The sequence below is a fragment of the Bemisia tabaci genome, chromosome 5 (genome assembly GCF_918797505.1).
Source record: "Bemisia tabaci chromosome 5, PGI_BMITA_v3".
NCBI classification, from domain to species: domain Eukaryota; kingdom Metazoa; phylum Arthropoda; class Insecta; order Hemiptera; family Aleyrodidae; genus Bemisia; species Bemisia tabaci.
This window is the reverse complement of record NC_092797.1, coordinates 27,370,427-27,396,845: the sequence shown is the minus strand read 5'-3', so window position 1 is coordinate 27,396,845 and position 26,419 is coordinate 27,370,427. Positions and strand designations below refer to the sequence as shown.

Below are 26,419 nucleotides of genomic sequence, written 5' to 3'. Positions count from 1 at the left end.
CTCTGTACCTAATTAAGGTACCCCGTACCATAACTAAGGTATATGTGCTATTATTATATGTAGAGGTACTACTATTAGTGGTGTTCCATATTTACCTCTAATAGGTTTATAAGCCATAGTTTTTTCTCAGTGTATACAAAGTGTTCCATCGCGAAGTTAAAATAGCTGCATGTCGTGTCCAAATCCAACTTCGTATTTCCCACCATTGTTTTACGCTTAACGCAATTATTCAAAGGTTGAATTCGTTTTTCGAAAAGCATCTCAGTTTGCTAATCTAATCTGTGCGACAACACTGAGAAAAAACTATGGTTTATAAACCTATTAGAGGTAAATATGGAACACCTATAATAGTCGTAAATAAACTAATGATTCTCGGTCTGTGAACCATACTAAGGTCTCTGTACCTAATTGAGGTACAGGTACCATAACTAAGGTATATGTGCTATTATTATATGTAGAGGTACTACTATTAGTGGTGTTCCATATTTACCTCTAATAGGTTTATAAGCCATAGTTTTTTCTCAGTGAAGAGCGTCGAAATCGTTAACTGCAATAGACGTCACGCTTGGGAAAAACACTGATTGCACCTGTGCCCCATCGCGAGAACCGTGGGCAAGTGTCAGATATCGCCCACAAAATCGAGGGTATACAACCCGGCCCACCGCAGAGTTAAAATAGTTGCATGTTAGGTTCGAACCTAACCTCGAATAGCCTTCCACTCTTTAACGCTCTTTGCTATTCCGCCAAGTTATTTATTGCCGAGTTTATCTCTCGAAAAGGCATCTCGGTGATTTTTACCGCAATCATTTTCCTGTGGTGTTTTTTTCTTTTACTGTTTACTGAAGAGCCCGGTGGAAGTTTCGCGGGGAAAATGCGCGCGAAACTCGATTTTTAAAAGATAACAGAGCGCGTCGCGTCGTTACGAATTCGTGACGCTATGCCACAGAGAGTTTCAAAGGCCTCTTTCGCCGCTCGTTCGGAATCCCTCCGCTCAAGCAAACCGGTTTTCCTAAAACCACCGAAAAACAAAAAAGAAAAGAAAATTAGGACCCCCTCAAAAATCCGACTGATGATTTTGCACACCTCCAATCGACAAACTGCCATCGAATTCAGAACAGTGCCCATGGGTAAACCTTCACTTTCAAATACCGTGCGTTAACCATTGATTGGGTTTGGTTTACAATTTAATTGGCATCGGCCACGTGAGTATTCTTTCTTCAAAAAAGCTGTTCCCATTATTTGTTTCGTAAATTTTTCCTCTATTATAAGTGAAAACTAGGATGTGAAAAATATAGAAATTGAATTGAAGGTTTCAAAAAATTTTAGATGTGTCTCGTCAGTTTCACATTTCCTTCATATATATACTTAGTCAATGCTCATCTTATAAATATTCTTATTACAAATTGTAAGACTCTCTGAAGAACATGAGACATAGAGATGAGACTTAAAATTTTGTATGCATAGTTGCACAGATAGGTGCTTGTTTGAATCATGTTTTAAACGTACGATCGATTAAGATTGACAGTGTGCGAGCAAGAGGATCTGAAGTATTTTATTTGCGGGAAACCTTCATTCAGTCATTTTTTCATCCTCTTCGGTGAATTTTGTTCAAGGATTAGTTAGGTCTTTTTTTGCATAACCTTTTGAGAATAGAACACATAATTTAGAGAACTAAAATATGAGCGAAAGTTTTGAAACAGCAGTGAATTTTTACAAGAGATCTTTAGCACTAGATCTATTTACTGAATTTAGTTTGTCTTTCTCGATTGGTATGTGATCTGATTTACAATTTGAATGCGTGTGTTGTAAGGTAGATCTTATTTGATAGCTAAGTTTTCCTCATTTTCTGATTTAATGTCCCCCTTTTGTTATTTTTTAAGCGTGCCAGAAGGGCTCGCTTTTTTATATTTTGAATAAATAGTTTACATTTTTTTCGATTGAAAGTTTTTTCGGTCACTTTATCGGGAGATCAATTTTCTTCGTATTAGTTTTGTTTGTGATCATAATACTTATACTCCTGCGCATGTAATATGTATGTGAAGTACGGTAAATAACGCGCTAGTTACTATTTATATTTTTTCGGGTGTGAAGTACATAATTCATTAAAAAAACAAGGGATCAGAGAGATAATCTGAAAAAAAGGAAAAAGTAAATATTTCGCCGCCCAACTGTTTCGTAGAAAATAGAAATCAGTTGTAAGTAAATTTATTTGATAAAAATGTATTCACATTTAAAATACTTAAAACTAAACAAAATTTAACTAGATATTCTGCCTCTTTTCCTGCTCCTTGGACTACGCCAAGCCTCGTTTTAAAAAAAATTAAATAAACAAATAAACAAATATATACAAAAAACTGATAAGGAAACGAGAAATTGCGCGGTTAATGAATAGCACACACAATTATATTCCGATCCGCTTAACTTCCTCCTCATTGAGTGAGGAAAGCTGCATTATTCCGAGGCTGTGTATAGCGGTAATTCTAAAGAGTCTCCAATTTTTCCTCCTGGAGGCCCTCTCATTGCCTGTAAAAACCAGCTTCTTCCTTCCAATTCAAAGTTTCTTTTCCCTTTCTTTGGCATGCGGGAATTAGCTGCTTTGATAATTGATGTTGGCGCAGAGACCTTTTAAATCTTGGAACATCTACTACCACCCGTGGAAGAAATGCCGTAAGTTCATCCTAAATTTTGCATTCAGACGAAATGCTCTATTGCAAACCTGATCGCCACCATGCTTCATTGTTTTTCAGTTTGAGTTCCCAACAATTTGCTGTGATCTTTCTGAGAATATGAGAGATTATTGGTCGTTGATTTCCTTATGGGATAATATTTTGTTCGTAAAAAATCAGACAAATCTAGAATGGACTTACTGCGTGTCTGCCGTGGACCGGGACGGCAGCCGCAGCCCACGACTTAGAACTCAATCCTTGAACCCTCAATTTTCAAGGTCAGCATAAATGGAAGTTCAATATTCATATAGAATACACACTACTTGCCAAGTGTTTACATTATCCCTCCATGTGCTTTCTTCACCTCTCTCCACGTTTTTTCCTGTACCTGAATTCTATTTATTTTAGTAACGTGGCCTTTCCTCCATGCAATCAAATGGCTATCATTTCCCTCCGAGGTACTGATTTACCTCGGTACACGGAGAGTTTGAAAATGGAGGGGAAATCAATTTTGTCTACGGTTCAAAAATCAGTAATGACATCCCTGTGTTAAAAGGCGTAATTGGACTGCATTATGCAGTTTGGACCTATAAATTCCGGCCCGGTTTAAAAACAACGTATGTGCCATTAGTTTCTCTATGCACATAAGTGTTTTTTCAGATGAGCCAGAATTTATAGGTCCAAATTGCAAAATGTAGTCCAATTGGTGTTCTGCAGATAGGAAGTGTTCTACAAATTTGAGCAGCGAAGAAACCTTGTAATTCTGGAACTTTTTAGGATTTAATTTTTAAACCCAAATAACGATATATTTTGCTCTTCAAGTGAGAACAAAAAAAAAGGAATAGAAGATGATATGACGACGAGGTAATTTTTAATACCTTCCTTCTCAATCACCCGCGGCAGGTTAGTGCTGTGAGGAATGAGGACAGTCAGATTCAAGCGACATTTTTGCGATTGACACCACATGTCTGCCGTGCTGAGGAAAAACGCCATATGAACCTTCAGGCGTTGTCAAACTTCATTTGATGAAACATGAATTTCCTATCAAACTTATGAATATTGCTCTTACAATTTTTCGGATAAAAATTTTCGCAATTTCAGCTATAGGTCCTAAAAAACTCAAGGAAATATATTCATTTCTTTCCTTAAAAATAGACGTTTTATCGAAGGAAATTTTGCAATGTTCATATATGCGGCGTTTTTCCTTAGCGCGGCAAATATATCCTCCCGCGGAATTAAGGAAAGAGCAGTGCGCTGCTTAGCGATGTGCTACTCAATACTGTTTTCGTAGAGGGTTAACTTTCCTCAAGCTGCTGATGAGATGATGGGAGAAGCTTTTGGAGATGATATGATTATCTTAGTTCCACATGATGCCGGTCGGAAATGTCGTGTGAATGCTAGACCGTCCAGAAAAGTGGGCGATTGAAGACCGGAAGAAGAAGAAGAAAAATGAAGAGGAGGAGGAGAAGAAAAGAAGTAGAAGAAGAACAATACGAAGAAGAGAAGAAAAAGTTAAACATTTTTGGTGGGCATTTTGGGTTATTTTCGACACATTGCTGCATATTCGTCAATTCTTAATCAATTGAGCTCATCCCGGACTTTTTCTAAAGCTAACGAGTTATTCAAGAGCTTCTTTTAAATCGCATATCGATATTCATCATGATCTTCTAGTATACTAGGACGATGGACAGTTATTTTGGGACAGTCTTGTGGCGTTTTTTTTTTTTTGACTGTACAGCTCACAGAGAAAAGGAAGGTGATGAAATAAAAAGTAAACTTTGAGAAACACCCTCATTAAATAATAAAGTAAAATAAATTACAATGGGAAAGAAAATGATTAAAACAAAATATTCTCTAAAAACAGTAAAAAACGCGGCCCTCGACCTCTTCCCGCCCTCCCTTAACGCATCCGTAAAGCAAACCTGCAGAACAATCTATTCCCCTTCCTCGGGCTATGATCTTTTCCATCAAAGTGCGCCTCATGCTTTTTAGAATAATTATGTTTTTTGGCCCAATCTTTAGGATGTTCCCGAAGGCACTATATGGTATAGTCCTTGCTGTCGGTGTTTATTTGATTTACCCTGAAGCACTGAGAATCTTCTCTTCGGAAGTTGTTGTCGGTCCTCTTCCGGAGGATGTGTACTGGGGGGCTCCCAAACCGGAATCGGTGAAAGAGGATGAGATCCGTCCATTCAAAATCACCACCTCACCATCGGTGAGTATAAACTTAAAATTTTTAATTTTGAATGTCGAAACCCCCGACTTGGAAGAATACTGCCTCCGAAAATTCTCATGGTTGAAAAAAAGTATCATTGGACAGTTTTTCTCGAACTGCAATATCAAGTTTCATTCGAGGCTTTTGAAATAAAAAAAATTCGAAAAAATTTGCCGTTGGCGCCCGCAAACAACGGAAAGAAATACTGCGTTTCTTTATAATATACGGAAAAGCTGTTAAAAAATTTCCTCACAAGAATATAGACCATTTAGAGCTTAAAGGGCAAAGGAAGTCTTGTTAAAAAAAAAAAAAAAAAAAAAAAAAAAAAAAAAAAAAAATTGAAATTGCATAATTTCTAGGCGTTTAAGGGCACCTTGAAAAAACAAATACATATTTTAAAAATGTCTGTCCGTTTTTTCGGCGTCCCGGAAAATGTGTGCATGTTAGAATCTCAAAAACTATTTGTTCAATTTTATTCAAAATGAGCATAGAGGACCATTATTTTTAATACTTGAAGGATTTATTTATGGCGTCGTATCCAACGTCATAACCAAACAGCTTTTCTGGTATGGTCATGTCAACAGGATGACGGAAGAAAGGCTGCCGAAGATGAAGCTTGATTGGGTTCCTCCTGGGAGGAGACGAAGGGGGTTTTGGAGGAAATAAGGGAGTGCGAACTTCCTGGTGGGCTTTGGGAGGATAGTGGACTTTGGCGGCCAGGTGTCGCAGAGCGCCAAAGAGCGCTGTGAAAGCGGTTTTATATACGTAAGATTTATTTTTGTTGGACTCTTCAAAAAAAGACAACGAACGCTTTGTCGATCACTCCAAACTGCGTTTTTGGCATCCTTATTCATTGTAAAGGTTCGGCAAAACTATAGCTTTGTCGAAACAATCTCGTTTTCCTCCACTGAAATTTAGTCAAGTTCATAACTTACGGTGAGAAAGAAAGAGAAGAGAGTAGAAATCCTCTGGTAGGCTATGGTGACAAGCCCGTGGCAGCGACTCGTAAATGAAGAGGTAAAATAATATGAACCGTGCCTATGTTGTAGAAGACGCACTAGACAGAAACGCCAAGAGTACAATAGAGCTCTTAAAGTTCAAAAATCTTTTAACACCTTTCAGAGCAAATGCCATCACCATGCATATTTTAAAATTTCGCAGTGCAGTAGAAAAAGTTTTAATTCCTAATCTTTTCGGAGAATCTATTGGATGTCATTTTATTGCAAGCTTAAACTTCTCCGAAAATATTTTCGCGTGATGTCTGATTTCAAATCGAGTGGGAATAATTTGCCACACCCGAAGCCGGATTAAGGGTGGCGTATGAGGAGCGGCTGCGCTAGGCCTCATCACAACAAAGGGCGCTAATATGAGAGGAGAGAAAGAAAATGAGAGAAAAGAAAAGAGCAGAAATAGGATGAGGGGGAAAAGAAGAAAATGAAAATGGCGGAGGACAAAACAGAAAGAGAGAGTTTATTTGGGAGGATGCCAAAGCGGTACTTTTCATTATTTCAGAGTTTATTGTATGAAAAAGGAAATCAGGGATAAGTTAGAAAATGAGAGGATTTTATTTTTGAATAAGTACAAAAATTGCGAAAAACATAGCCGAAAGATTCTGATGACATAGAATGTTTATATGGTTGAGAACCGGTTGAGCTGTCCCAACCTCGACCAAATTATTTGCAATTTATTTTGCTTGGATCATTGATAATGATCCGCTGAACTTTCAAAATGAAGACAATAAATTTACCCTGGTAAAAATTGGCGATAAGAGCTGCGTTTCAAAATACCATAGGAATTCTTATAGTCGGCTAAGGAAGGTTACGGAAAATCATATAGCTGGCTGTAGAATGCGGAGAAAATCATACGGCCGGGGTATACAAAGCGATGAAAAATTATGGAGCCAGGCTATAGTTCCTATCGCCGGGCTTTACACTTTATCGCCTAGCTGTTGCTTTTTCGCCATCGATTATAAAAGGCTATAAGAAATTGTGTAGAAATTCGTGTGCTTTGGAAATCATCAAGTTTGATACGGAACTACCTTAATATTTACAAAACACACATTATATTTTCCTTTAATACATATTTTTTTTCTCATCAATTAAAATGAGAATAACCCACAGGATGTGCAAACATTTCAAAATCATGAGTTGAATGACGCTGACTCCGCCAGATTAAATATTAGAGCCTAACATAAAGCGGAGCGGCGACGCACTGGCGCCTACAAACCTTACAGGGATACTCCACGCATTGCGCAACGCGTGAAGTATCCCTGTTAGGTTTGTAGGCGCCAATGTGCGTTTCGCGCTGGCTGCCCGCCTGCCGCGCCGCAGCGTGCCACTGCGCTTGAAGCAACTATTTCACACCAGAGATATTGCACAGTATCAAAACAAACTAAAGGCGCTCTAATATATTGCGGATGGCAGGCATCCATCAAAAGTAAGGAGCTTTCCTCGCAAAATAAATCAAGAAACCATGGCCCAAAAAGAGAGCAGTAGTCCAAAAACTCACTAAGTCCTGGCATCCGTAATTAGTAACGTTTAGCATACACTTTATCTCCTGGCTGTTGCTTAATCTCCATCGGCTATAAAAGGCTGTAAGACATTGTGTAGCCGGCTATAGAAGCTATTGAAAATCTTACAGCCGGCTGTAGGTCTATTGTATTTTGGAACACAGATTCTACTGCCATTTTTTACCAGGATAAAGAGGCTCTGAAATTGGATCTATTTATGCTAAAAGAAACTAACTTGCACACAAATACTATGCACATAGTTCCTATTAGCATAAGTATGTCCAATAGTAATCGCATCTTACGTTAATTATTATTTAATAATCACTTATTTTCAAGTATTGGATATTATGAGGATTCTCAGGAGAGCCCTACCTCTTTATTCAAATCTTTGATTGAATAGGAAATGAAATCATTTAGATTCTCCAGAAAGATCTGTATCACAAATACAACTAAAAGCCGGAGAGAAGGGGGGGGGGGGGGTTAAGGCTGCGTCCCGTGCCACTTGATGATTTTTTTACAGTTTTTAGTGAAAATTGAGTTTAATTTTTTGTATGTGAGCTATGTGAACTAGAACAGGAGAAAGTTTTACTATTTATTTGTTTTCAACTATCAGGTTTTGGAGCATCTGAAGAAACGACTAAAAGAGACGAAATTTCCTCATGCACCTCTGAAAGGAGTCAATTTTGAGTATGGATTTAACTTAGATCACCTCAAAGAAATTAGATCTTACTAGCTGAATAAATACGACTGGAACGCTCGCGTCAAATTTTTGAACAGTTTTCCTCATTTTAAAGCAATAGTCTCAGGTGTGTTCACTTAGTATTTGATTAACTTTTTATTTCATCAGTTTCATTGAATATTATGCTTCATTTTTACTTTTTCGAAGAAAATGGGGTACTCGGATTTTGTTATTGACTTTATTTTATTCAAACAAGATTTTTGATGACTTTTTGATCATGCATAAATCAGACTAAAGTGGTTGTAAGTTCACCGAGAAAAAGACGGTGTTATTAATACCAGAGACATCGCTTCACAGAACGCATGAAAGTGAAGGTTAAATTGCTGAGGTTGCTTTCCCGAGAAAGCACGAAAAGTTCATTGCTCACAATGCTTAAATCCCTTCTCGGCTGAAATAATTATTATGAGGTATTTTATACATTTTAAATACGCATGAACCTATAGATTATGATCGGGTAAGGAAATCCCAGAAAATAATTGTTATTGCACTGAGTTGTCTAACGTGCAGAATTTTATAACAATCACCTAAAGGATCCAGCGAATAGTCAAAAAACCGAATGACTCACTGAATAAAAACTCAAGTTCTAAACGCGCCGAAGTTACGGGCTGTGGACGTGCCATCTGTTCCGGGTCTATAGAGGCCGAAAGTTTCAACTTCAGAAGTCGTTACTCCGGCTGCTCTGGGTTTGACTTTTGGCCACTGAGGCCGGAACTTTTGGCCTCTGCACCTAGAACGAATCGTGTGTCTATACTCAATAGAGCCCGGAGATTGTTTCAGTGCACAAACCTCGTAATCTCCTCTAAGTACCTATTCTTAATTTTAATGTCCAGAAAACATTCGTCCTAAAGTTTGAAACGGCATTATCTGTAGTTTGATATTACATGGAGGCAAGTACCATAAGTACCATTCATCACTTCTTTATGATATTCAACGACTTTTTTTAAAATAAAATAGATACCAAATCACAAAATGCGTTTCTTGTATTAAAATTTTAGACAAGTAATTACGTTGGTATTATTTTTTTTTCTTCTTTTTTTTTCTTTTTTTTAATTTAAGGTTTAGACATCCACTTCATGCGGGTGATTTCACGATAACAGGAATAGTTAAAATGTGAAATACCTGAGAAATAAAAGTGCACCAATTTTAACAGGATTTCATTACCTCATTCTAAAGGTATTAAACTTCCTTTTTCCAGCTTTGGCACGCTCTATTTTGATTCAGTGCACAGTTAAAGTGATTGATAAACAAGCCATTGAATCAGGTATCAGCGCTTTCCGCGGGACTGCTGGAGTCCACGCAAACATGGCGGCCCTGCCAAATTGTGTCGGTTACGTAACAGACACAGCGTAACCGACACTCAAAAATGTGAGATTAAAGCTGATACAAAAGATGAAACTTGGCAATTCTTGAGTTATGAGGTGGAATTAATGCTGCCTTAAAAGTTTTCTAAACTTTGGAGACTTCGTTTTAGTTTAATACTATTAAATTGAGGTTTTTGCGTAGTGAGGAATTAGTGCTACACACGTAAAAATCACTGGTTTTCATAATAATTTAAGTTTTCATTATAAAAAAAACTGACTTATTAGTAATGGTTTTGTCAAGAAGACTTCAGCGAACAATTTGATGGCAGTTTTGAAACTCCTGACTCCATCTGGCGAGATAAACACTGCACTTAATACAACTGCAAAAATTTGTTGCCAAATGTGGCAACACCTCTTTCTTATGACTTTTCTCGCTCAATAATAAACATTTCAGTTCAAACTGGCAATTTTCTTGAACACTAGAGTCTCTATTCAGCAAATATTGCCAAAGAGTTCATGATCAGTACTGATATGTTACCGCAAATTGCTCTTTTGCTTCAAAATCGGGGTTGGCGACGCGTAACCGACCGGACATTTTCGGCCTTTAAAGTATCATATTATTAAATATAATAATAATTCATCATATTTTTTAGCATGGATAGGTTCAGGGACATCATTCCTATTGATTAATTAATTTGGTTTTCAATCGTTTTGCCCTATGTCGTTCATAACCCACGGCGACACGACTATTCCTATTATCGTGAAATCACCCTCGCACGTTAAACCTGCCGTAACCTCACAAGAATCGCTTAAAGTCATCCCAATTCTACTGCTGCACAGTTGGCCTGGATCAATCAGAGAGTTCTACGAACTTATTCCGCAGCTAGTCACTCCGAGAAAAGATTTTGATTTCATATTTGAAGTTGTCGCCCCGTCTCTGCCCGGATTTGGATATTCTGAGGCAGCCGTTATCTCAGGTTTGTCGACTGCTCAGATGGGCGTCATTTTCAAGAAACTGATGAAGAAGTTGGGCCATGAAAAATTCTATGTTCATGGCGGGAACTGGGGATTCAAGATAGGTCGAGATATGTCCATTTCTTATCCCGAAAAGTAAGTTTATGAACACAGAAAAGAATGTATATTGTTAAAATAATGTATTGCCTATGCAGATATTTATGCATGGTTCTCATGCCTCATATTATAGAAGAGGATATTATCAATACTAAGAGAAAAACGTCAATCATGATTGCTATTATTGCAGTAAGGCGTCCTTTATTACCAGATGAAAAAACTAATTACGTTTTGACGTTGCAAAATTTCTACTGACGAATTGTATTTTTAATAAAAAATTGTTGGGAATTGCCAACTCGTAGTTACTGTGACTTTTCTTTGACACGCAAAAATAAGTAAGTAGTTTGGACAGGGATCGCACGGTCCTATTTTAGTGAACATTTATTGTTTGAGTCAATTTTGCAACTTTGAGACGGAGTTATATTCCTTTGTTATTGCTACGTTTGCTTCGAGTCAAATTTTTTTGGATAAAATAAAGATGACTAAGTTCCAATGTCTTAGGATATCGAAGCCTTACGGCCAAAGTATCATAAGCGCTACGCGTCGTGTCAAAATTTTCGCCGCCCTTTTATTTTTAACAGAGAAATTTTTGGTTGAATTTGTCCGAAAAGTTCATGGAATTCTCTTTGTGCTGCCGGTGAAATTCAGTGAACTTTTTAAACAGATTCAACCATCAATTTCTCTGTAAAAAAATAAAATGTCGGCGGCAATTTTGAATCGTCGCATGGCGCTTGTGATACTTTGGCAGGAAGGTGACGATATAAGATTATGCAAGTTTCAAGATACAATATGGCTGAAACTTGGTGCAGCTTTTCTTGTTTGTACAGTTTTTAAATGCATTTATTTTATTTTTATTTTTTTCAGTGTCCTAGGGCTGCACGCTACGATGTGTACGGACTTCGATCTGACTCCAAGAAACCTGGTGTGGACCTAGGCACGCATATTCCTCGGAAGCATCTATCCACCATTAATCGAGGATCCGAAAGAAGATCATGATCGATTGTATCCTCTGCGAGACTTCTTCACCTGGTTGTGGACGGAAACTGGTTATGCGCATATACACGCGACAAAACCAGACACCATCGGTAATGAAAGTTTTCTTGATATTTATGAGAATACTGATTTACTATGAGAGACTTTTGTTGTTTGCTAAGTAGAATTTTTTTCGTTTCAAATTGATTTCTCTACGCATTTTAGGCCAACCAAGGAAAAATGTTTGACAAAGAGGGGAATACTGTTCGTTAATATAGAATAGAGACGTCTCTCACGCTAAAAATAATAGCACTATTCGTAGTAATAATATATTATGTAAAAATGAAAACGGGTGCCGGTGCATTATTATAATGACCATGTGGTTGAAATATATAGTATTAATTGGAGGGGCATATTTGGAATTGAGGATTCCCTTCCATTCTATGGAACGCAAAGAATTGACCAAACATATGTCTATGCATTTGAAAGAAAGCAGCACAAATGGAATAAACCCAAATATTTGACTGAGGGGGGAAAAGCTCAATGACTCACGAAACTTAATAAAACGTGTGCTTTGCAACACCCAAGTAACTATTAGTATAAGTTTATGAAATTGAAATTTTAGGGGCTGCTTTGCTTGACTCTCCAACGGGTTTGGCTGCGTATATCCTTGGCAAATTCGCTACTCTGACGAATCCTACCAATATTAACTTACCAGACGGAGGCCTCACAAAGAAATTATCCCTTGATGCTCTGCTGGACAATGTCATGATATACTGGACGACGGATTCCATTTTGACCTCAATACGGTTGCACAGTGAATACTGTTCTACCAAGTACAAGGATCTCAATTTTGAAATGTAAGCCGATCTAATGATTTTATTTTCAATTTTATTCTTTTCTACAATGGAACACCCTATAATTGTTTTTTAAATAATCACGAAGACCCCAAAAGAGGAGGGGGTCGACTTACAAGTGAAATACTTCTTTCGAACAACTCCAAAAAAAGGAGGGGGAAATCCTAAAAGTAGAAAAAAAAATCACGTGAATTTTTTTATTCAGTTTTCAAAGAGAGTCGCGTAGCTACAAAATAGAACCTTTTGGTCTATTAATGGTGTAATATACACGCTCTTGAACCTCGGAATGGAACACTTTTGACAGAAATGAATTTCACCGATATATTTTCAATGCAGGATGGAAATAAATAAAAGATGCGTGTGACCCTAAAACCCGTTTTTCCGCAATAAAATGAGATTCTTATTTTTTCCAAGTTGGACAGTTTTCGGAGAAAATCATCATTGAAAATACCAAAACTGAGGTGAACCCGGCATGCCTTCAGTGATCGTTCGATTCTTCAAAAAACTGATCAGAATCTAACGGTTTTCTCCGCTAGATTACACGTCGAGTGAATGTCGATTGCAGGCCCGCATAAGTCCAACTGACAATTGCGGAGCTGTGTATTTTTACCCCCCCCCCCCCCCCGAAAGCCCGGTGGATTACAAGGTCCTTGAGTATATTCAATAATCGGTCATTCCTAGAAAAGCGTAAGGTTTCTAAATTACTCTAAGAGATGCCCATCTGATGAGTCGTGATTGTGATGTGCCTATCCACCAAATCAATTTTCCATTTTACTTTAAAAAAGTTGGCCGAGTCTTCGTCTGAAACTCCGTCCGCCTTTTTGTCATCCTGTTCACAATGTATTTTGATAAACACCAAACATGTCAAATTTACTGTGTTTCCCTGTTTGTCCGTCACACTTGCAAAATTCACTTCCTAGAGGGTGAGGATATATTTTTTCAAAGAAAAGACACGAATTAGATAAGGATCTGGAAGCGAGTGTGAAATGCAAATTAAGAATTTAAGATGGATTTGCATTATTGGAGGTGGCTTCGCGACACATCGCCAGAAGGCATCCCCCGCGCATTGAGGACGTCTGTCTGACGTCTAGTCCTAGGTTACTCATATCTAGAGCAAACTTCCTACTTTGCATAAATGACATTGCTCAAATGCTATAGGCCTCAACAGAATTAAATTTTTTTTGTGACTCTTAGATGATATTCAAAATATTGTTCACGGTAGAGGTACGATCCATCTTTATTTCCGAGTGGGTGTTCTCGCAGATTGAAAAGAAGTAAAAAAAATCGTCTGGTGCTCATAGAGTTGTAGACATTTGACCAGGTTTCGGTTCATGCAGGCGGAGAAGGAATTCAAATAAGGAGCTTGGAGGACAAGGCGCATAAGTGCAGTTTTTGCTATCTCAAGAAATAGGTGTTGGAAGTTTCGAAATTACATAGATCCTTATGGCGGAAAGAAAGTTCAAAGTGACTTTTTGATGCTTAAAAATTGGAATTTGGGATCATAGCATTTGGGACAGAATATGCATTAAAACTAGTTTTACTTGGAATTATTAATATCTTAATTTTTTCAAAAACTGCTTTTATGCACGTTGCCCTCCTAGCCCCTCGAATGTCATCGCCTAAACAAAGGTTAGACGGCTAAAAATTTACGTGGTTTAATACTTTGCATTTATTTTTTTTTTTTTCGACGAGATTTATCTGAAACGATCTGGTCGATCAATAAAATTTTGGATTAAACAACCGGACCGTTAGATCACTTCAAAATATCACAGGATGAAGAAAATGTCCCGCTGACTTAATGTACTCACGTTTTGTACTTTACCATGAATCGGTTGTGACATTTGAGACGCTACCGCAGAGGTTTACGATGAGTTTTTCCAAAGGCGGGGCGTGAAAAATCGACTATCGATATTTCTCCATTTGAAGCTGTAGTAAAGAATCGATTGTCAAAGTGTTCGTTGCGAACACCTTAATAATCGATCCTCTTCCATGGATTTAAATAGCAGATCAATCGATATTTCGGAATGCACGCCACGCTACTGAGTTTTTCATCACGCTTTCTTAAAAATAAGGTAAAGCTATGACAGGCAGAAGCGGAGCCAGCAATTTGGCAACGCCGGATTTCCTCAATTTAAACCTATATTAAATATCGGACCTTGTCGGAGCACCTGGCCCCTCCAAGAATCAAAGCATTTCCATAGGTTTAAATGGAGAAAAACAATGTTGCCAATTTCCTGGATCCGCCAATGATCTCCTGTTCGTTACCTCCGCAATCGTGATCCGTGCTATTCAGTAATACATCTTTTACAGGCATATTTCGGGGCTGTGAGATTGGGATGTAGAAAATGTTGTGAGAAAAATGTTAAATTTACTCCCATAAATATAGTATAAAATTGAGAAACCAAATTATAATTCCCCGCCGTACAATTTCTTTCTAGAATTAACGTTCAATTTTACTCTCTTCTTTTTTCAGAGCTCCAGTAAAAGCGCCCACAGCCTGTGCCCGGTTCCGCCATGAGTTGTTTTACTCTCCCGCTTTCAGTCTGAGGGAAAAATTTAAGAATCTCGTCAAAATTTCGAAAATCAATGATGGAGGGCTCTATCCTACTTTTGAGCTGCCAGACGTTGTTGCGAACGATATATGGTCATCCATTCCACTCTTCGCACGGGCGAACAAAAACGTAACAGATAGTTTAAAAAAATGAAAATTTAATTCTTGTTAATTTTTTTTAAATAAAGTGTATAATATTAGTGTTGACTTAATCGTTGCTCTGAATATTGAACTTTGAATTGGTGCAGGGATTTATGTTTAATCTCCGATGAAAAGGATAACTTGACCGTCACTGAAACATAATTAAATTGCATTTTGCAAAAAAGAACCAACGATATTCAAATGTTGCTAGGATTGTACAACTTTACATTTTTTGCGATGAAATTACCAAAATCATGGAAAAAATTTAATTTACAAAGTTAATTTTCGCCTTGAATTTATAGTTTATTGGGAGTAAAGATAAACCTTGTTCAGATGATCAGTTTATATTCGCGAGGTAAAAAAAGTTTCAATCTTATCGACATTGTAATATTTTTGATTCTTTATGGAGTCACTACTTCTAGCTCATCTATATAAAAATACTTATCTGCATGGAGGAACTTATGGCACCCATGTTGCTCGCGGAACATCAGAAATAGCGATTTCTTAATTTTAAAACGTTGTCGAATTGATAGTTACAAATATTGACCGTTTTTCGGTGATGGTCCATTTATACTTTTTATGAGGGTTCGAGAAATATGTGAACAAAGAGCGATGAAAAGTGACTGGTACACGACTGGTATTACAATGCGTTTAAGATTTTTGACCTATATTTTACATTCCTATCGTGGAACAAACGAATCTTATTATCCCAGAAACAATCTTAGATTATAATCTGAATAATTAATGATTGCACACATAAGATAAAGTGCGGAAATATTCAAAATATGACGTCTAATATGGTTTCTCATTTCAAAAATAAAAATGACAGGAAGTTCGCAAGCTGAGCTAATCGTTCCTCTACTCGTAGTTTCTAAAGCAATATGCAATTTGCTTGGAAAGTGTGTGATACAATAAAATCGGAGCACAAAAATGTCATTTCACGCAAGCAGAGGAAGTTGTACTTGTTTGGCGCACAAGAAGTTCCTTCACAATGGTGAGTATGCAATACAGCATGACAGCCGTGTGCAAATAGGAAGTTTTCGCCCGGTAGCCCACTAGAACCCGGAGGAATAAACTCTAACCAGTGCGCCGATGGTATCTACCGATCTTTTCATGGTATCAGTATGTCAATACCGAGGGCCCTTTTCCCGTCGAGGTTAAATTCAAAAGAAAAAAAAATAAAAAATAAAAAAAAAAAAACTTTTTAGAAAGAACCTACTTACCTTAGGGCTTTATTTGGCTTTAGATTTAATCCATGGAGACGAAATTTGAAATAACTCTCTGCTGAAGCCCTGCTTAGAAAAATTAACTTGATTTATACAGAAATATACTTGAATTCGCAGTCTAGAATGATAATGAATTTCTCTTGAACCAAAAGGAGAAACTACTTATATCCAGAACTCCGCTTGTATCAAACAGAAACCTGCCTGAGTCGAGCGACTTTATCATTAATTCAAGTGACGCCTATCTGATTCAAGAAAAAACCTTCTTGACAGCAAAAAGTCATTTTTTTCCAGCCTGAATTTGAGGGATATCAGTGTAAAATCGCTGAGCTTATGACCGTGGGTAAATGGAGCTTTCCTTTTGACTTTTTACAGAGGTCCATCTGTATAAACGGTAAATAAATGGGTGACACATTTAGGAGGTCGGACCTATTTTCTGGAGGTTAAAAAACACGTAAATATCTTTCAGAGTTCAATGAAATCTAGAGTGTATTTTTTGTGACTACTCGTTCCCGCGACCGTTGTTGTCGAACGTCTAATGCCTTTTGGCGTTTCTGACGCTTTCAATCTCGTAAACGTTCCAATATCTAACCTATGTTACCAGTCCTGAACTGTCGCCCTTACGTCTTTCTTCATGATACCAAGTGTAGATAGTTCCGTGCTTCTGTATAACGTTCAATTTATATGTTTTGTCTTCTCTCTTTTTGTTTGCTTTCAGTAAATGAGCGCATCGTCGATAAAATCTTGTGCAATTTCACACGATGCTTATAATTAGTTTGATGATCTTTTAAAAAATTGTTGGAAGTCTGTGAAATTGAATCTTTTTTTCTTCAAATGAAAAAAATTTAAAAATGCACAAAAAATACACGACACTTGTATTTAATATTTAAGTTGATTTTAATTTATTTTTTACTCTGTTCTTTTTTGCCGTATTTTAGGTGTCGTTTCATTTCACTTGTTTGTGATGCTATACCGTCGTCTTCCGCTATTAAGATTTCCAAACACGACTGTTTCTTTTTCTTTTCTTCTTTTCGGCTTCGATCAAACTTTCATTCGAAAACAGTTTAAACTGTATCACGCCATAACTGTTTCATTACATCATTCTCCAAAGTTTTTGTCGTTTAAGAAAAAAGAAGAGAACTTCTGTCATGGCACACAATGACTTGCAGTCTATTGAAACTGAAGGATACGAGTAATATAACTGTGGACTTACGATCTTAAAGTTTAAAAGGCAGAGGTATAAAAATGGAGGACGTAGTATGTAATAAAGCCATATCTGTATAAATTCGGATATTGATTTCCCTCATTTTCACGGATAACGCTAATTTAGAATTCGCAAACTTTCAAGAACGTCGGTGTAGAGTTTCAGGCTTTTAGCAAAATTTTTCATTGAGATTTAAATAGGTATCAAAATAAAATCAGGGAATGTCATAAACCGCTGTTCCTCAACACAATTTTCTGAAGCTCAATAATGTCCTGAGGATCGTATTCACCCTTTTTCTGAGTGGTACAAAGCTCATATTTGTGTAAGTCCCGAGGAAGCGCATCATTTCACGATGATTCTCCTGTTCCACCACGTAGAATTTCATCTTGCCAATACTAAAAATTTTAGGGAAACTGAAATGGCGGAGTTAAAGTAACCTCATCTGGTTTGGTGGGGAGCTAAATATTTTGAGTGCTCCAAGAGGGCGTCCAATTTCACAACGATATTACTATTCAGTTACTAGAGAGATCGTGTTGCCTATATGTGAATTGAAGGCGAACTGACATGCCGTAAATGTAATCTTTCCCCGTTAGGTAAAAAGCCAGTTTTCGTACGTGTACCAAGTAAGCATATTTCACGACGATACCATCATTTCACTTCTCTCTGCTCCTTTGCTTCCTTTTACTCCTTTTTCTTTCTCATTTCTGCTTCATCCCCGTCTTCTTTCCCTTTATTCTTCTTCCTTTCTTCTTTCTCTTTCCTTCTTCTTCGTTCTCTTCTTCTCTTTCTTTTTTTCTTTCGCTTAAATTTTTTTCTTCCTCTTTCCCTTTATTTTTTCATCTTCATTCTTCTCTCTACTTCCCCTCCCTCTCTGTTTCTTCTCCTTTCTTTTTTCATTTTCTTCTCCTCTGACGGGAAATTAAAAAAAAAAAAAAAAAAAAAAAAAAAAAAAAAGATAAATATTGTAGAAATTAACGTAAAGGAAGCACACGCGTTAGTGGCCGTTAATTGGTAAACTATGAAAGCGACTGAGCCTAAATTCGAACTCAACGTTCATATATGACCGAAAGACACACTATTAAAAAATTTTAATAATAGACTGACGCAATTCTAACAATAGTTATCGTGTTTACAACGAATAGAGAATTTGCAGGTGGCTGAAATTCGATGAATTTCGTGTTTAAGTGGAAATTACTGAGTGAACTGAACACGAGGATACCCTTGGTTCATGAGTTGAACAATTTGGAGATGATATGACTTATCTAATCTGCTAAAATACACGTGTTTGAATGGGAAATGCCGCCAGATGACGTCACTTGGCGGTGCATTTTCTCACTTTTAAAGCTATTTTTATACTATTTCCCAAATCAAAAAAGAATTATAAAAAATACTGTGAAATCAGATCTTTAAGCACTTTCAGATGAAGCAATAAAAAATGGCATGCAAAGTTTCCATTCGCCTATAGAGACCCTCTGACGATTATATGGGGGATTTATTCATACGAGTCTAAGCGGGAACTTTTTTGGACCCGGAAACGGACAATTCCTGGGAAACTTCAAAAGCGAAACACACACATGCACACATCTCATTTCCCAAAGAATGAACTCTTTTAGAGGAAAATTTCGATTTTCCGAGAAATTTTGAGTAGACAGTGCACAATGAAAGTCACTATCAACGATTTTTAACCTTTGCCAACTATATGTTACTCTTGTATTTTTTTATTTCATTTTAATTGTTTTAAAACAAAAATTTATCAATTTCCTAGGGAGGAAATAAAGTACAGGCCAGAACCGTGCTTTGTCGCAAAATGGAAGTCGTAACGCCTGAATACAGAAACGACTACGAAAGTTCCTTCTAAACGACAGGTAGGCATCCTTTTCGCTTAAGTTAAATGTGTTGCATACACTAAAATTTGAAGGAGTTTTATCGGCCGATATCTTGAGCGCATGTTTCAAGGTCCGTTTAAGTTGTGCTTTGTTGATCACCCCCCTTCCCTGTTTTCTATGTTATGTACATTGAAAATGAAGGTTTAATTATCTGTAATAACATCCACTTCTTGCAACCCTGCCTTGTTATCCTTTGAAATTATTGTCACATACGTTTCATTTGTTATCTCATTTAGTTGTTTTACTGCTTTCGTATCGGTTTAACGAGTTTCTTTGAAGCGGAAAAAGCAGTTGGCTAATTTTAGATGTTGATATAAGGCTCATTATTATGTAGCGAATCTAGTTAGTATCGTCTCACTCTAGTTTTATGTAATATGGAATGGAAGAAACGATAAATTAATGCAAGCGGCATTTTGTTTGGGCTCAACAGACAGATAGCAATACATCCAATATGCAATTCCTCAATTCAGATGCGTTGATAATAATTACTCCGTTATAAATTGCATGAATGGGAAAAGTATACATAAAGTACCACTAAAAAGTATTCATTTTGCTTTGTAAGTTTATGCTTAGGTCTACTTCAAAACAAATTAATATATTAAGTGTAGATTTTGGGGTGCCACTAGTTTTGAAATTATTTTGTAGTCTATTCTTTGTAAGCTTTAATGATGATTCTATCAGTTATCATGTAAATACGTGCGTAAAAAACTTCACTGCCAGCTACTGTTTGTAGCTGTTATTCATGATGAGGGACTGTGTCATGAAACACGCAAACGCAAAAAAAACGAATCAGAAAAATGACAGGAAGAGCAAACACTCATCTCCTAAAACCTCACTAAAATTGCTCTATAGTCGATTTCGGTGGTCACTGGTCATTGCAACTTTATAAATTATTTCTAGAGTACTTTCAAACCCTTGCAACTTTGAACCCAAACATCGTGACTCTAAAGTGTTTCTCGAACCTCTTCAAAGTTGGAAAATCACCTTTCGATTCGCGCTTCACAACCTCGTTCTAATTGTAGCTGGGCACTTGGGTTTTTTTTGATACTTTCGTTCGGTTAATTTCTGTCTTAATATATCCTTAAGAAAACCACGCCTATTAAAGCAATATTTTGGTAAAAATTGGAAACGTTTCAAAAATTTGGGGAATTAATTACCTATTTCTTTAAATCCTACTCTATTCTTGTTTGAAAAGAATGTTGCAACCCTCCATCGGCTACTTTGGAATTTTTACCTATTAGAAACTTTGTGGGGAACCAATTTCCTTAAAACCATTCTGAGAGTCTTTGAGTCTAGTAAATGCAGCTATTATTAGTTCCGTCTCAAAACTATCTTGCATTATTCCAAACTTAAAATGTTGATAACGCCGGCTCTGTTTGACTTTTTTGGCTTCTTTTGCGCCAAAATGTTAGTGAAACACTCCTCCAAGCAACAAAAATAATATCTCAGTCTTGAGTTTCTCAACTCTCAGATCCATTCAACGGTCATTTTCAACGGTCGATCACAAATTACGTTCACAATTGAATAGATAACTTTGTCGTGGCAGTATTCTCATACAGCGCCAAAGGCACTAAATCAGTCTGTTTATGCGTTATAGGCGCTCAAATTTTGTGGGCGACTGCTGACACTTTTTCGGATGACCAGTTTTCCTGTAAACACCTCAGTGATGAAATTCGGATTCGAAAAGTCGTTGTATCAACCACCCCCCTGCGCTCTGTCTCTCTGCATCCTAAATCGCCTCACGTATGGAAGAGAGTTTTTCTAGAGGGGGTTATGTCCATTTTCCTGATGAGCCCCAAAATCTCAGTATCCTTATGAGGCCTGGGGTTCATCTGGGAATAGAGGTGATTCTTTTTAGAAACATCTCGTTCACATTAGAGGAAACAAATTTCAAGAAGAGTCGTTCTTTTCGGATTTGCCGCGGCCGCCTGCTCAAACTGGTCCATTGTTGGTGGTGTCAGGTGTGAGGAGAGTGTCAAATAAAGCAATTTAGATGTAAATTTTAAATTGCTCGGCGCGCGTCTTACCGCGCTCGGGAAATTAGTTCTCCCCCCCCCTCCCGCGCCCGCGCCCTGTGTCCCAGCCTCCAAGAACCGGTTTCGTTTTGGTTCCATAAATTTGACCACGTTAGCCGAACGATTCGTCCCTAACTTATTCAGTATTTATGGGCATGGAAAAGTGTCGTTCATTTTGATACCGTCGCTCACGTGAAGTCTAAGCAATGGTGCATGGTTTTGTAGGATTCATGAGAATATTTTCTCCTCCGAACCGGTTTCCTAATGGTGAGGTCTTCGTGTAAAATTTGGCAATGTTGGACGTATTGGAAATGTTTCTGGATTGCCGTTTTAAGATAAAATAATTTGTACTACACGGGTTACTTCCGATACTATGTTAAGAAGCAGCACTCTCTGACAACCGAGTATTTTCTCGGTTGATTAAGTTATTCGAGATGACGGTCGAGGCAATGGAGTTCTGATCTGAACCCAGTAAAAATTCAAAGCATATATGACATTTCCAAATTACTTATAGCCGTTGAGTCAGAGCACAAGTAGTTATGGAATAAAGTAACCCCCTCACTTCCTTCCCCTCTTCTCCGTATTATTCTCATCCTTCCTTCTTTCTTCCTTTTTGGTATGAAAAAAAAGAATGCTTTGATGTAACTATTTTATTCCAAAAATGACGTTGCATGGAAAAAGTTTTTGGATGGATATACACCGAAAGGATGATAAAGGATACGAAGTTGTGAACCAAAAACACGTCAACAATTCAGGCCACTCTCAAGTAGCAAATTCTAAGATCATTTTATTCACAATGCCTAAAATACTAATTATAGGAACTTCTGTTTCAGGATACATGTAAAAAATCGGTTTTCTCAGGTGTCTTTTCTTTCTTTTTATTTTTAAATTTTAAAGGATTGGAGAAAATAGGCGATAAGCATTTTGAAATTCTGAGAAAAATTACCTAAAAGCTTATAACAGTGTCTCTTCACTTGATACCGAAATCTTCTTGTAACACTTCGTAACATGATGTTATCAACACCTTTAAAGACCCCATTTCATCTTTTAAAGCGTTACCTAATTTAGAAATGACACAAGAGACCGTAAATCTTTGGGTGAAATATACGCAAAACTAGTATTTATATGTTTTGGAAGGAATTTCCTGAATTAGTAACAACAGTCAACCTAAAAATTCGTGTCGTTCAGTTTATTTATGCCGCTCTATTCCTCCAAGCAGGCGAGTTTTCAAGCATGGGGGTCTAGAACGACCTATGGAGTCTTGATAAATATTCAAAACCCGGCCTTTTTCCCTAAGAATCGCAGCAGGGATGATGGAGGAAACTAAATGAAATAACAATGGACGCAGACATTATCTTTGTAAATATCGCACCTAAATTAAAAATTATGTGAAGTGTGTGAAGAAGTAGAAGTTTTAAAAAAGTACGACTTTTTGCTTGATCAGATTTAATTACTTGTTTTCTGCTACTAATTTCACTACTTGTACTTGCAGCTGTAATTACTATATTATTAATAGAGCGTATAATATCAATTGCCCCTTTTAAGACCCTTTGGTTGGAGGAAATCTTGTTTTGTATCAACATTTATTTTGGTCCTTTGGGCATCCCGAGGCTCACATATTAATGGTTAAAGAGCCAAACCACGTATCTCCATTGTAAAGTTCAAATTTCCGCTCTTTTTTTCTTTCTTTTTTCCCCTCAAAGAGGAATAAAATCAACTTTATGGCTTTAAATCCATACAGAATATTCTGGTAACAGAGGAGAAAAATCAAAGAAGTAATCAAGAAATTACGTTGACTAGTTTTTCACAGAAAAAATAAAGTATGGTAGGAGCTCTGCAACGTCTTAAACGGAGATATAAGGTTTTACATTTTGGCCATTGATATGAATAATATCTCCTCCGCAAAGCTACGCATACTTAAACGTTTATACGACTACGTCTGCGCGTGTATACTCACGAGAAACAGTTTAAAAAACAGGATTTTAGTGTGAATATTTATAAAAAATAATTTGTTAGCAGTTATTGCAATGCTTGGCTCCAAAATTGAGACAAAGCATCTGTGCGAAGTAAGAGTTGCACTGTAAAAGTCTCAACTTGAGTAAGCACGAGCATTTATATGTATATTTGGATATTTACTTTACAGAACCAATGACTCCGATAATTTGCATTGATCTTACTTTGATACATTGTTACTTAGCATTATAAATATACATATAATGCGGAGATGTGTTTACGCTGCTTCACGAAGAAAAGAAGAAGAATTAAATGGCAGAGTTGAATTTTTATATTCTGTACGCTTGAAAAAATAATGCGATAGATTTTAGTATGCTGTGGCTGATTTCGCATTTGATCAGAAATCAGGATAACTAACAATATAGCTTTCAAATGGTCCGTCTTGTACAGTGAGCTGTAAAGTCAATTCGAACATAAACTAATAGGATTCAGCTGAATGTGCCATTCTTTAATTGGAACCAAAATCAGGAAATAGTGAATTGTTTTCTTTTTGCCAGGTGTTCCCCCACATATATTCCTAAGATACATATAAGGGAGAAAATGGGAGAAAAAGCGGTAACAAATAAATAAATAATTGCTCCACTCTGATTTTTATGCCGAAAATGGCAGCGCGGGCTGTTGACGATGGCTGCTGGCGGGCAAGAGAGTAATAAACTTGTCGATATAATCCGTCCAATAGCCCCGGGTACGTGTTTCAATTTATTCTCCTAATTCCTCTTCCGAATAAATATATTACCGCTTGGAAGCACCAAACGGAGGAACTTGTCTCTCTACCTTTTCCGATTGGAGACCGAGTTGGAGACGAATAGCCTGCCTGAAACTGTTAATACCTACTCATGTTATTGACCATTTCGATGATGAAGTCACGGTCCAAATCAATCACAACGGTCAACCAAACGCCAAAACGGAAGGTGGCTAAATTGGATGAAAACCTGTGGATACATTCGATGGTTGGTTATTAGGCGCCATCGTGTACCATCGGTCAAAAAATACTGACGATGAGGAACAAAAAAACCCAATAGGCTCTTGCGTTTTGTGAAAACCGCAAAAAAAAAGAACCAAAAAATAACGTGAAAAAAAGACAGATAACTGTTTGGAGCGAAAATACTTTCAAATTAGTAATAAACTTTTCTCCAAATTAAAAGTAAGTTAGTAGTTAGTGGCGTGGCGTGCTTTGCGATATATCGATTGATCTGCCATTTAAACCTAGGGTAAAGAATCAATTATTAAGGTGATCGCTGCGAACACCCTGATTATCGATCCTTTTCCATAGGTTTAAATGGCATAACAATCGATATATCGCAAAGCACGCCACGACGTCGCCCCTCATATTGTCGTTTCCCCGACGTAGGAACGTAACTCAATTCCAAGGTTGCAAAACTGACGCTAAAAATTCAATGTCTCACAAAAATATGCAATTTTTTTCAAAATTTTCCTGATTTTCACACGAAACTAGAGGAAAAATCGGTGAAATTTCCAGTCAGAAATGCCCTAGATTCCCCTCGTTAAAATGCAGTATGTGGGGGGAAATTTGACAAAATTGAAAAGTAATCACAATCGTTCGTAAGAAACATACGACTATGTTTCAAGATTACTTTTGATACCTCGATTTCCCCCGACCCCCTCCCCGTTTTTTCAAGATTTCTAGGTGCGTTTTCACCCCGTCCCGGCATCATCATGGAAATCATCATCCATAAAAGTTAACGTTCAGAATTCCGATTGTACCGGTGAAGTGCCGAATCAACCAGCCAACCAGAAAGGAAACATTTCATGAAAAATAAAATCTTGAAATTTCACGAGAAATATTTCATGAAATTTCAGAAATTTATGAAAAATACCGGTTTCTCTTCATGTTTCGCATAATGTTAAAATTGTGAATTTTTACTATTTTTGGGTGATTGAGTGCGGGTTGCATACTCTAGCCCCTAAAAAATATGAAATATTTCACATCCTCGTGAAATGTCATGAAATATTTCACTGAAATTTCCAATCTTTCACTGGAGAAAAACACATTGGATCTAGAGTCAGAGTCTGGACTCAAAAACATCGGCAAGAAAAAGTACTCCTTATTCAATCAGAATCTAGCTTAAATCAAGAACCAAGCCTCTTAATTTAAGCGGATTTTGTTTTGATTCAAGCAAAAATCCGATTGAATCAAGAGTATTTTTCCTTGTCAATGTTTTCAAGAGTCTGGACTCTAAATCCAATGTGTTTTTCTCCAGTGTTCATTTCTATCTTACATTTCATGCCACCTTCAACCTGCGAACTCGAATATATTCGAAAACCGACGAGTCCCCGAAAACTCGCACCGCGGGAATCGAACCAGGCGACCACACGAGTCTTGTAAACCCACATCATCATGCGCCCCCCGCCCTCTTCAAGTGGCCTCGGCTTTAATTTTTAATTAAAATATTCCGTCAACGGCAACGAAGGCGACGCGACGTAAAGCAACGGCGGGATTCCGTCGAGATTACTCCACTCGGATGACTTCGACTCTGTATCCGATGTCTCACGACGCGGCGCGGCGCGGTGGTCACCCGGGTGTGCATCGGTGCCCCCCGATTCTGGATTCGGGGCCCCTCCTGTCGACCGCTTATCGGGAATTTCGGGGGCTCCGTATCACGGCGCGACGCGACGCCGCGGCCGAGACGTGTAACCTCTTCGGCGCAGCGCCCGCTGTCGACTGTCTCGGAAGTAATGCGATCCGCGCTGGATCTTCTGTACGCTCGAGAGCACCACAACTATCTTTTGACCGTTCAACATACCTCAGGGTCCTCGGGGTAGTACTCGACCACTGCGCAGTGGCTATAAAGGAAATAAGTGGATTAAATTTGGTGCGCGCATGCGTGGAAACGTGCTTGTCTCACTGTCGACGTACGACGTTTAGGGGTGCACCGTAGAAAAAGTGAAGTTAATTTAAAATTCTGGATGTAGAAAAGGTGTGCAAGAACTTATAAAATGCTGCATTACTCGCTACAGAGGTTGCTTTAGCAATACCGAGATGTAATACTAACTGCTGTGATGAGTAATTTAGCATTTTAAGTTTTCGCACATTT

The 26,419-nt window shown here is 37.6% G+C and overlaps 1 pseudogene; it reads left to right on the top strand.

Annotated features, from left to right (window-relative positions):
* The first annotated feature begins 4,689 nt into the window (after window positions 1–4,689).
* Window positions 4,690–15,059, top strand: LOC109037328 (juvenile hormone epoxide hydrolase-like; annotated as a pseudogene).
* Window positions 15,060–26,419: the final 11,360 nt, after the last annotated feature.